Below are 11,848 nucleotides of genomic sequence, written 5' to 3'. Positions count from 1 at the left end.
AGGACACATTAAAACACATATATATTTATACACATATAAATATATATATTTTATGTATCTTTTGTCTTTTTACTATGCATTTATTTACCGCAATGAATTCATTAAATAAATCTCTAATAAACTCAGAAACATGAATAGCATGTCAAGCAGGTTGTCTGTGCCCTTTCCTCCGTGTTGTCCTTGCATATAGTCTCCACCATGGTTTGCTGTGCTGCATGGGGATGCTCCAATCGCTCGGAGAAAGGAGTACAAATGTACGAATGTATTTTCACAAGCTAGTGTGGTTTATGTCAATCCCTACTTCATCAGTGAGTTTTTATCTAGCTGCCCATGTATTAAAAAGACGAAAGGACATTATGAGCGCTGGCATTTCTTTCTATCAAATTGACCTTGAACATAATTCAGTCTGCCAACTCACGTTAACAGATTATTGAGAATGAATGCAAATATACAGAGTTTAGTATGGCGTCTAGGCTCTAATCCTGTCACTCCCTGCAAGCGTGCACCTAGCTAGCCAAAGAGAGCAGCCAGGGAGGGACAATCCGGGGGAGACCTAGAATCAGAGCCTACAGGTGGATGCTGGGGTGGAGCTGGGGATGATAAAATGATATATGGTTAGCAGCAGCTAAGATAAGATTGCACTTTATTGATCCCCTAGGGGAAATTCGGGTGTCACAGCAGTGGTGTACAGTACAATGACAGGAAATAAGGTATATAATACAGTAAAATAATAAGGTAAATAAGAATAAAAATGGTGCAGAAAAGATGAAGGCAATATAGATCAATATAACACACTATAAAAACTATGAAGATAAACAATATAAAACTATTAAAAAAGTGTCTCGTGTCCAAGTGGACACAGTTACTGACTGGTTACCATCCTTGATAATAAACACTTATTTCCAAATGTTATGGAAACCACAAATAAGCGTACGGTTTCCCCACTGACACGGAGAGGAGAAAAAAATGGTTGGCTCAAGTCAGCAGGAGCAATCTTACTATCACTAAAGATCACAACAAAAAAATATGCGAGGTAATAATATTCAAACACTTCATTTGCACTTTTTCACAAACAAAGACCATACCATTGGGAAGCTTAATGTTTGGTTTATTAAAAATAAGGAACAGGGAAAGGCTTGTAAAACCCAGGGAGTTGAGACTCAGGGTGCAGGGTGAGGGTGCTGTCTCATTGCAGGGAGTCTTCAGGCTCCATTGAATCCCCCTGTGGTTCTTGGGCTGAAAGAGAGAGGGAGAGAGGGAGAAAAAGAGGAGAAAGGGTTAGACACACCTATATAGGCTTGGATGGGAAATTGCCTTGGGAGATGAGGTGTGGTCTTTGTTCCTCAACTTAAGTTATGGAACTTCATTAGTTGTGATCATCAACAGCTTTTGCTGCTGATGTTTAACAAAGTATGACAAGTGGCATCAGTTACTGATGTGATGTTAATTTATATAAAGTTGTCTCATGTTCTTGGTTGTCTTTTATATATGTAATGAGTGTATACATGTCCAGTGCTCCTACAGCAGGTTACTAATATACACTAACAAGATAAGATTACTTATATAATACAGTAATAGAATACATGTTTAGTATGATTACTTATATAATACTGTAGTATAATACTTTTAGTATTTAGTATGATTCCCCATTTAGCCTAGTATGATTCATTTTTCAAAATTGCTGGCCTATTTTAAACTTACCTTGTGTTTTCAATCTCACTTAGGTCCTCCAACTTCCCTCTCCCTTTGCCATCAATCCAAAATCAGCTGAGCTGCAACATAATACAGACAGGCAATAGTCAACAGAATCACAAAGCCTAAAAACACTCAACCCATAAGTTACGTTTTTGTTTACTGTTTTGAAGTCTCAAATATGCACTCTAAATCCATATCAATAGCGATGTATCACAAACATAGCTCTCTTCCTTATTATTGTGTAACGTTAACTTTATTATTAGCTCTTACTCCAAAATGGATATCCTCATTTCACCACCTCCACCCACCACTCTACAAACACATGCCCCAATGTTATATTTAACTAATATTTAACTCCCCCCACCCCGCAAAAAATCACGTTTAGAAGTATTTTTCTCTAATTCCACAACGTTGGATGAAATGGCATTAAGAGAACGGAATTTATAATTAATAGGCTGTTCGTGGTTAACGTTATGTGTTGCTAACTTTATTCAGTATCCTAGCCTAATCTGTTATCTGTTAACGTTCCCTAAATCTACTAATTTAGAGGGGGATAATCCACTAACATGCTTTAATGCACATGTTAATTTGATACAGATGTGCTGATAATATACAATCTGATTCTTTAAACATCTTACCCTTTCAAAGTACATCACAAACGGTCCATTCCGCTGCAACTCTACTGCGCTGCTAGTGTTAGCCGCTAACTTCCGGGAACTATTGAGAGGCTCCGCGATCCGCCATTGCTGTAAAAAAAATGGTCCATTGGAGAGAACGGAGATGACGCAACTCTCTCTCTATATGGCTCTGGTTTTTATAATTATTTTATCTATTAATTTATTTATTTTATTGAGATGTCTGAGGGTTACCAAATATCATAAATGTACAGAGACAGGTTACAGCATACATATTATATCACATCACATTGAATAGAATATTAAAGCATTTGGCAGACTTCTTTGCCCACAGCAAAAAAGCTTAAACCACTACATTTCTGAAATATGAAGAATTATATTCCATAAATGTAAAGGATTCATCAAGTATCTTTTTATCCAAGTGTTTTTCATTGATTGACATTGAGTGTTGTCACTTCCTATTTTTAGATATTTTGATTCCTAAGTATGTAAAGAAAAATTTCATATTTTTTAACATTGAGAACAAGGCCTGATACCTCAGAGGATGACTTAATGACATTCAGAGTTATAGGAGTTTCCTTTTCATTTGTCACAAACTACGAAACCAAACCCCTTAATTTTATCACTGAAATGTCCTTAATTTCTCATTACATAACATTAATTTTACAAAATAACAGCTTTAAAAAAGTAAGGTTAGTATCATGGGATTTTAAGGGATTTATTCATGGGTTGATTCCCAGAGACACTAGTAATAAAGGGATTTTTCATGCCTTTTGTGCAGGTTTACAGGGTTATTAATGAGTTATTAATGGAAAGTTTCTGTCTCCCTGAATTTTACATTAAATTAGAAAGTAAGGAGTCAAACATTAAGGGGTGTTTAAGGGGGTTTTGATGGGGTCGCCTCCATCAATAACTCCCTCAATTAATTTTAAGGGGATTTTACATGAATTAAGGGTGAATTAGTGTAAATGTAAGGTTATTTTAAGGGATTACTGGTTCGTAGACTGTGGTGTCATCTGCTAGTTGCACAAATTTAATCTCATTTTTTTTAAGAGAAATACCTGTAGATGAACTTTGCGTTACCAAAATAACTTAAAAGTTGAGCAGTAAGGAAAAATAAAAAAGGAGAAATTGGGCAACCTTGACGAATAGATCTATGAAGAGCAAATCTTGGGCAAGTTCCATTACAAAGCTTGACACAACTATTGAAACCAGTATAAAGTGCCTTCACAGCATTGATAAAGAACAGACCAAAACTGAAAAAAATGCAATGTCTTGAAGATGAAATGGCTTTTTGAAAATCTAAGAACAAAATTAGGCAGCTGTCATCAGGTCAACAGGTCATTATATTCCAATAGGTCTAAGAGCTAATATGAAATATGTCTATCTTTCATAAAAGCACTTTGACATTCATCTATTATGCTGCTGAGCTCACTTTTGAGACGCTTTGCCAGAACTGTAGCAATAATATTACAGTCATTATTCAAATGCGTTATCGGACGCCGTCCATCTATGTCTAGTTCACTTCATTTGGTTTTGGTATAAGAGTAATAATACCTTCTGTTAAGGAGGTTTCTTTGAAGACTGCCAAAAGGAAGATATCTGAGTGGCAAAAGCCTTATATAATTCTGCTGTGAGCCCATCAATATCAGGCAAAATATTCGCAATTGTACAAGCTACTGTTAGGACAGTCATACCACTATAAAAAACTAACAAAATTAAATAAATAATAATAATAATTCTAAAAAATATGCACTTTATGTTATTATGTATGCACTTTATGTAAGGCAATTTGACATTTTTTGATTGACTAATGGCATCTCTTATCTCCTACACATTCAGCTCTTTAAAGTGAATTTCACTACAAAGTTCACTCATAACCTTTTTGTTTGTAATGGGGTTGAACATTTGAGTAGGATCATTTAAATTGTTGTTGCAGGAGTAAAGTTCACTTAAACGATGAATTCTGAGATTGCCTTCACAAACTGAACTAAGTGTGTATTTACCAGGTTTCACAAACCTTTACATGTAATAACTAGTAGTAACTAGTCATTTAACTACATTAACTACAAAAGACATGATATTCAAAGTCATGTATTTCTAAACAGTATTGTCATTTCTCTAGTCATTGAGAAAGTTGCTTGATCTGATGTGTATTTTCAACAGGAATCTCTATGATGCAGTAATCCCTTAAAATACCCTTACATGTATTCACTCCTTAATTCATGCAAAATCCCCTTAAAATGAGTTAAGGGAGTTATTAATGGAGGAGATCCCATTGAAACCACCTTAAACACCCCTTAATGTTTGACTGCTTACTTTCTAATTTAATGTAAAATTCAGGGAGACAGGAACTTTTCCATTAATAACTCATTAATAACCCTGTAAACCTGCACAAAAGGCATGAAAAATCCCTTAATTACTAGTGTCTCCATGAATCAATACATGAATAAATCCCTTATAAACCCATGATACTAACCTTACTTTTTACAGCTATGTAATTTTTAATAGATAATTAATGTTTATGTAATGGGGGAAAAAAAGGACATTTCAGGGATAAAATGAAGGGGTTTGGTTTCATAGGCACAGGGCAGATGTGTCAACAGTGTGTTCATATCATCAGGCTGTCTATTCATATCATAAATCAGGTATAAGTGACATCACAACAATGTGCTATATACTAAGATTTTGAATAATAGATATAGCATTGTGGCACTAGGGGGAGATATGTGGCTGTTGTAACATGGCCTCCTGTGCTACCACAGTAACTTCCCCACAAAGGAATATCTAGCTCATCTATAAAACTGAGTCATTCATTCCAAGTAATGCAATCTTACTGCAATCTGTGCTTATTATGGTATGTACATCCTGCTTTGCTTCCCATCCTAAATCATCCAATAATATCCTGAATCATTAGTTCTAAGCCAAGAGAATAAAATGTTCTAGTCAATGAAGCCCACACTGTTCCCTCATGTATTTGTGACCCCATGTAAAAAAAAACATCGTAGATAATGAAAAGGCTAATGATTTAGGAAATGCAACAGCTTGAGAGTCTCTCCCCGACTCCTCCACCTGAAACTCTTTAAAGCCTGTAACTTCACTTTCAAACAATGTTACATAAGAGATGGAGAGCATCTGTGGAAAAAGTGTGTTATCCTGATGTGGTCGAACCAGAATGGGGGAGTCAGCGGTTTACTCACCAGCAACCTTCAATGCTTGAGGCCTTCAAATGTTCTGAAAAGTCATTAAAATCGCTACTTATGCGATGTCATACCCAGTGATGTAGTCGTAAATGAAAAAGAATGGTAAACTACTACCTCCAGCTGGTGATCTGCATTGAAAACAACCACTGATAAAAAAAAAAAAGTGTTATATTTTCACAAAAAACATGAATATATGCTTTCTTTCCCCAGGGGAGTTATTAGGGGTCTTCTGTTTTCACCATGAAATGATCGCGTGTCCACTCTACATTAATACAGAACAGGGTTAGTGGTATAACATGTATCCCATCTGCTTCACACAGTTAGATTTTGTGTCCCATAACAAATAATTTCCTGGTTTCCTTTTCTTACTCTCCCCTTATGTTAAATCGGAAATAGGCTGGCTCTGATTCCAGGTAGCATTATGAGACATTTTGAAAAGTCTGAAATCCCAGGTCCAACCATATCAATCAGGAAAAGCAGGGTGTCATGTATAATTCCAGACTTTGTTCAGAGGTAAATCATCAGGGAAAACTCTCCTACTACTGCCAAGTTTTCTAGGAGACTCTTACTTACATTGGAGAACAGCTGGATAGTATTTGGGCCTGTCTCTCATTTCAGCATGTGGTAGGCTACACCACAAATGGCATGAATTACCTATCAGGATGTGACTACAACGAGGAGCCAGTGAGCATCAATGTGTCAGACCTGATGAATGGATGACAGAACGACAATGACGGCTTGATCAGAATCAGAATCAGTTTTATTGGCCAAGGAAGTTCGACTTGATGGATTGCTCCCATAGATCACATTAAAGGTGCTATGAGTAGCAGTTTTCCCACGGTGCAGCCGAGGGCATCAGGAGCCAAATTCAGGTCAGGCAGGCAGTCAGGCAGTCAGTCAGACATCTGTCGCTTTATTAAATGTCGCTTTGTGAGATGGCCTCTAGAGGGCGTCTTTGACTACGAGGTGGCCACTCGCCTATGGGCTAAATGCCACATTCAGTCCATCAAACTGATAAATGCCACCTTGAGTCCCACACACTGAGCCACACTCTCCGCCGTTAATTTACAGACATCCACGTCTTCTGCTGCCCTATAAACTTTAACGGTAGGTAACGTTATTACCTGTGGTATTTAAGTTACGTTAGTGGAATTCAACACACGCGCCGTGGGCCTGTACAGGATTGTTAAACATCAATATCATTGTCAAATGAATTATGATACCTTGGTTTAATTACCGTAAACAGATGAGACCATGGTGGAGATGATTGGTAGCCTCTATCTTAGGGCAGTGCTAGTGTTTCTCAAAATTAAGATCCCATTTCCCCCCAATTAAGATCACAATGCCCATGGCTTCCTGTTGCAATGAGGATGCTGCATCTTCAGTGAAAGAGTAGAATTCTGAGAATAGTCAGAATCTCAGAATTCTAAGAGTAGAGTCAGAATCTCAGAATTCCGATTTTAAAGTCAGAATTCTGAGTTCAAAGTCAGAATTTTGAGAACAGTCAGGATGGCAGAATTCTGAGATTAAAGTCAGAATTCTGAGATTTAATAAAGTCGGAATTCTGAGAATGAAGTCAAAATTCTGAGATTAAGGTCAACAAACAACACAAAATTATGAAAAAGTACTATATAAAAAGTTTAAAGTACAAATTCAGGAAGTAGGTCTCTTTTTAAAGTAATATATAAAAAAGTAACATAAATGGGAAGCTATGGAAGTCAGTAATAGAGAAAAAATAATAAATAGCAGTACTGTATATGCAGATGCAATATTGCATTGGGTTCTGAGAGTGGTTGATGGATACTACTGCACACATTAGACTACATATAGATGCATATTAGATCATTTTGGTTTTATCATGGCTATACGTATTTCATACTGCACACATAATATTTATTGCATATGTTGTTGAAATTGTTGATTGTATGTTGATATACACTCACTGAGCACTTTATTAGGAACACCATACTAATACTGGGTAGGTATCAGCTTTCAGCTCAATGTCAACCGGCTACCAAAGTGACATCTGCCTCAAGGTTCGACGTGTTGCATTCTGAGATGCTTTTCTGCTCACCACAGTTGTAAAGAGGTTATCTGAGTTACTGCTGCCTTTCTGTCAGCTCGAACCAGTCTGGCCATTCTCCTCTGACCTCTCTCATCAACAAGGCGTTTCCGTCCGCAGAACTGCCGCTCACTGGATGTTTTTTGTTTTCACACCATTCTGTGTAAACTCTAGAGACTGTTGTGCGGGAAAATCCCAGGAGATCAGCAGTTTCAGAAATACTCAAACCAGACCGTCTGGCACCAACAACCATGCCACGGTCAAAGTCACTGAGATCACATTTTTTCCCCATTCTGATGTTTGATGTGAACATTAACTGAAGCTGCTGACCTGTATCTGCATGATCTTATGCATTGCACTGCTGCCACATGATTGTCTGAATGGATAATTGCATGAATAAGCAGGTGTACAGGTGTTCCTAATAAAGTGCTCGGTGAGTGTATATATTGATATATTCTTGTTTCTATAAAATTTTTATGTTTCTATTCTATTTTTCCCTATTTTGCTGCTGCAACGACCCAATTTCCCCCCGGAGATCGATAAAGTTTCATCTAATCTTATGACAGGTTCGTTATGTAGATTCACATCTTTTGTTTCTATAGTAGTTTCATTATCTCGCTCTCAGATTACACACAAATTAATTCCAATGCGAGGGCCTTCAGGCAGCAAACTGGGATTGAAATGCGTAACGTGTAAGTGCCGTCCTGACAGAGATCAAAACAAACATTTCTTCAATTTAGTGTCTATTATGTCATCATCTTATCATTCTGGAAACACACACAATATTTTGCTCACTAAACAGAAACAGACTTGTAGTATTATGTATTTGGATGTGATTTTTTTCCCCATCATTTCTGGATATAACTATATCCAGATGTGTAATATGTTTCCTATCCCTCCCCAGTATAGGCGACTCTGGAGTTCTGAGATCAGGGCTTATCCTGCAGGTTCCACATACATTTTATATTAGATGTTTCATTCCCTAGAAAAATCACATCTCATCTTCAAACAGGAAATAGAGCAATATTCTGGGATGTAGTGGAGGGTAAACCCATATAAACACAGTTTACCCATCTTTTTTATAGAGTTAAATAGAGTTTGCCCACCCTTTAAGGCTGACATAAATCTTGAATTCATAGTATATGTTGTAGTAAGTAGTATCAAACTGGTGTGAGTTACATGAAGAAAGGGTTTTTGAGGGAAACATCAATTAAGGCCTTTCTGAAAGCATGATTTTTGTTTCTATTTGTGGTAGTTTGCCTTATGGTGATCACTAACTGGAGGTCATACTATACAATCCTCTGTATTTACCACTACATCACTGGGGGCTATGGCTTATGAAGCATTAAGCTGCCTGAATAGAGTGGCTATGTAGGGGTTGTGGCTCTCTAAATCGCTTCACTGAACTTTATTGCACTTGATATGCGTGGACAATTGAAGACATCTGTAACCTATTGGAAGTTTTGTTATATCCACAATAATCACCTGCTACTGAAGTTGGCGGCCCATTCAAACTACACTGTAAAGAAGCTCAGAATAACTTAAAAACTGAAAAAATAAAGAAGATCACTTCCACATGTTCGAAGAATAAACATGATTTTGTGGGCCAATCATTCTGTATCAAAGAAAGCAAAATAACTTTTTCCAGCCATTTATGACCTGGACCGTATTTTCCCATCATTTTCCATCATACCAATTGATTCTGACTAAAATTGTATCAATTGCTTAAGAGCTGCTTATGTCTTGCTTGCCTGGGTGTGGCTCTCCAATACAGTCCTAATGGGCAATGGACACAATGGACACATAAATCAACCCCAAAAGTACCCATTTCCCCTGGGGTGTGACCTGTGCTGGAGATGCATTTGCCCTTCCATTGCCCAGTATGTGTGTGAGTGATTGTGTATACGTGTATGTGTGCGCGCCATGGGGAAAAAACAAAAACATACTCAATCCAAATATTATTGGATTGATTCATTATGGATTATATCTTTTTTTTTTCCGCTGATGGCAAAGATGAATGGGATTCTGTTCTTAAAATGTGTGAAATAATGTAAGTAGAACCTACGTACAACAACGTTTATTACATATTTAACATGTTACAGAATAAAAAAAAATATTTTGCAAACAACCAAGGTGCAGAGGAAATGCTGGAATGCTAAACTAAGTACGGCTAGTGTTTGTTTTTTTTTTCATTGCAGCTTCAGAACCCTTCAGAATCCCCCTCAACAAATAAAGAAAGGCATAATAGAAGAACCTTCAAAAGTAAAAATAATCAATACCTACTGGCTGTAGTCCCATTAGTCTATAGAGGACTTTCAGGTGACATACTGTAACCATGGAAGTATTATTTTATCGACTGCAACACGTTCTGTGGCCATATTGGAGGTCCACAGCACTTGACAACAACAGCTGAGAACAGCTGATTATTATTTCTAAACTGATCAGAATCAGAATCAGAATCAGCTTTATTGGCCAAGTATGTACACATACAAGGAATTTGACTCCGGTTTTTCGTTGCTCTCAATATACTTACACAGAATAGATATACAGGTAAAAACAAGGACAACAAGATGAACAGAGGTAAACCTAAACATTTAACATTTAACTACTATGTACAAATATCCTTTGTAAGCAAAGGACAATAGTGCAATGGTGCAGAGTGCAAAGATGCTGGAATAAATATGGAGTTGTTGCTGTTACACACAGGTTACATTATATACATGAGGTATTACACATTACATACATTATACACACATTACACATTATACACATTAGAATCAAGAATCAGGAATCAAATTCTTTAAATCAGATATTGCACAGATGATGATGATGGGGGAGGAGGAGCAGGAGGAAATCCCTGACCTGGGCCTTTCACTCCTGCTTTTTTCCTCCCCCTTTGTATTGCAGTTAGGGTTGTGTGTGTGTGTGTGTGTGTGTGTCTGTGTGTACTGTGCGTGCGTGGGGGGGGGGGGGGGGGGGGGGTAATTATATACATGAGGTAGGTGTTACAGGTTTATTGCACAGGGATTGTTTCTGTCACTGTATGACTGATTTAAGTGTTCATCAGAGTGATGGCCTGTGGGAAGAAACTGTTCTTGTGTCTGCTTGTTTTGGCGTACAGTGTTCTGTAGCGCCTACCAGAGGGGAGGAGTTGGAACAGGTTGTGTTCAGGGTATGATGGGTCTGCAGTGATCTTTCCTGCCCGTTTCCTGACTCTGGAGATGTATATGTCCTGAATGGAGGGCAGGTTAGCACCAATGATTTTTCCTGCATTCCTGACTGTCCTTTGTAGTCTGTTCCTGTCCTGTTTGGTGGCCGATCCAAACCAGACTGTGATGGATGTGCAGAGAACAGACTGGATTATTGCAGAGTAGAACTGGATCAGCAGCTCCTGAGGCAGGTTGAACTTCCTGAGCTGGCGTAGGAAGTACATCCTCTGCTGGGCCTTTTTGATGAGTGTGTCTATGTTGGGTGCCCACTTTAGGTCCTGGGAGATTGTGGATCCCAGAAACCTGAAGGTTTCCACAGCAGACACGGTGCTGTTGAGTATGATGAGGGGGGGCAGTGCTGGGGGGCTCCTCCGAAAGTCCACTGTCATCTCCACAGTGTTGAGCTTGTTCAGCTCCAGGTTGTTATGACCACGCCAGAGGGCCAGCTGTTCAACCTTCCATCTGTATGCAGACTCGTCACCGTCCCGGATGAGGCCGATGACCGTGTCGTCTGCAAACTTCAGGAGTTTAACAGATGGGTCTCCTGAGGTGCAGTCGTTTGTGTAGAGGGAGAAGAGCAGAGGGGAGAGCACACATCCCTGGGGGGCGCCAGTGCTGATTGTCCGGGTGCTGGATGTGATTTTCCCCAGCCTCACCTGCTGCCTCCTGTCTGTCAGGAAGTCTGTGATCCACTGACAGGTGGAGGCTGGCACAGCAAGCTGGGTGAGTTTGGAGAGGAGGATTTCTGGGACGATGGTATTGAACCCTGAGCTAGTCCACAAACAGGATCCTTGCGTATGTCCCTGGGGAGTCGAGGTGTTGCAGGATGTAGTGCAGTCCCATGTTGACTGCATCATCCACTGACCTGTTTGCCCGGTAGGCAAACTGCAGGGGGTCCAGCAGGCAGCCTGTGATGTCTTTCAGGTGGGCCAACACCAGTCTCTCGAAGGATTTCATGACCACAGACGTCAGGGCGACGGGCCTGTAGTCATTTAATCCTGTGATAGAGGGTTTCTTGGGGACCGGGATAATTGTGGAGCGTTT

General features: G+C 38.9%; 1 long non-coding RNA gene across 1 annotated transcript; it reads right to left on the bottom strand.

The window, feature by feature from the left end:
* Positions 1-1,087: 1,087 nt before the first annotated feature.
* Positions 1,088-2,452, bottom strand: LOC144539626 (uncharacterized). The gene is made up of 3 exons (XR_013505058.1): positions 2,334-2,452; positions 1,702-1,772; positions 1,088-1,236 (listed from the first exon to the last, which is right to left on the bottom strand). It is a non-coding gene; the product is annotated as an uncharacterized LOC144539626 (long non-coding RNA).
* Between the last annotated feature and the right edge of the window lie 9,396 nt (positions 2,453-11,848).

Source organism: Centroberyx gerrardi, chromosome 8 (genome assembly GCF_048128805.1).
Source record: "Centroberyx gerrardi isolate f3 chromosome 8, fCenGer3.hap1.cur.20231027, whole genome shotgun sequence".
Classification (NCBI taxonomy): domain Eukaryota; kingdom Metazoa; phylum Chordata; class Actinopteri; order Beryciformes; family Berycidae; genus Centroberyx; species Centroberyx gerrardi.
The sequence above is the reverse complement of the archived record's forward strand: the minus strand, read 5'-3'. Positions and strand labels throughout refer to the sequence as shown.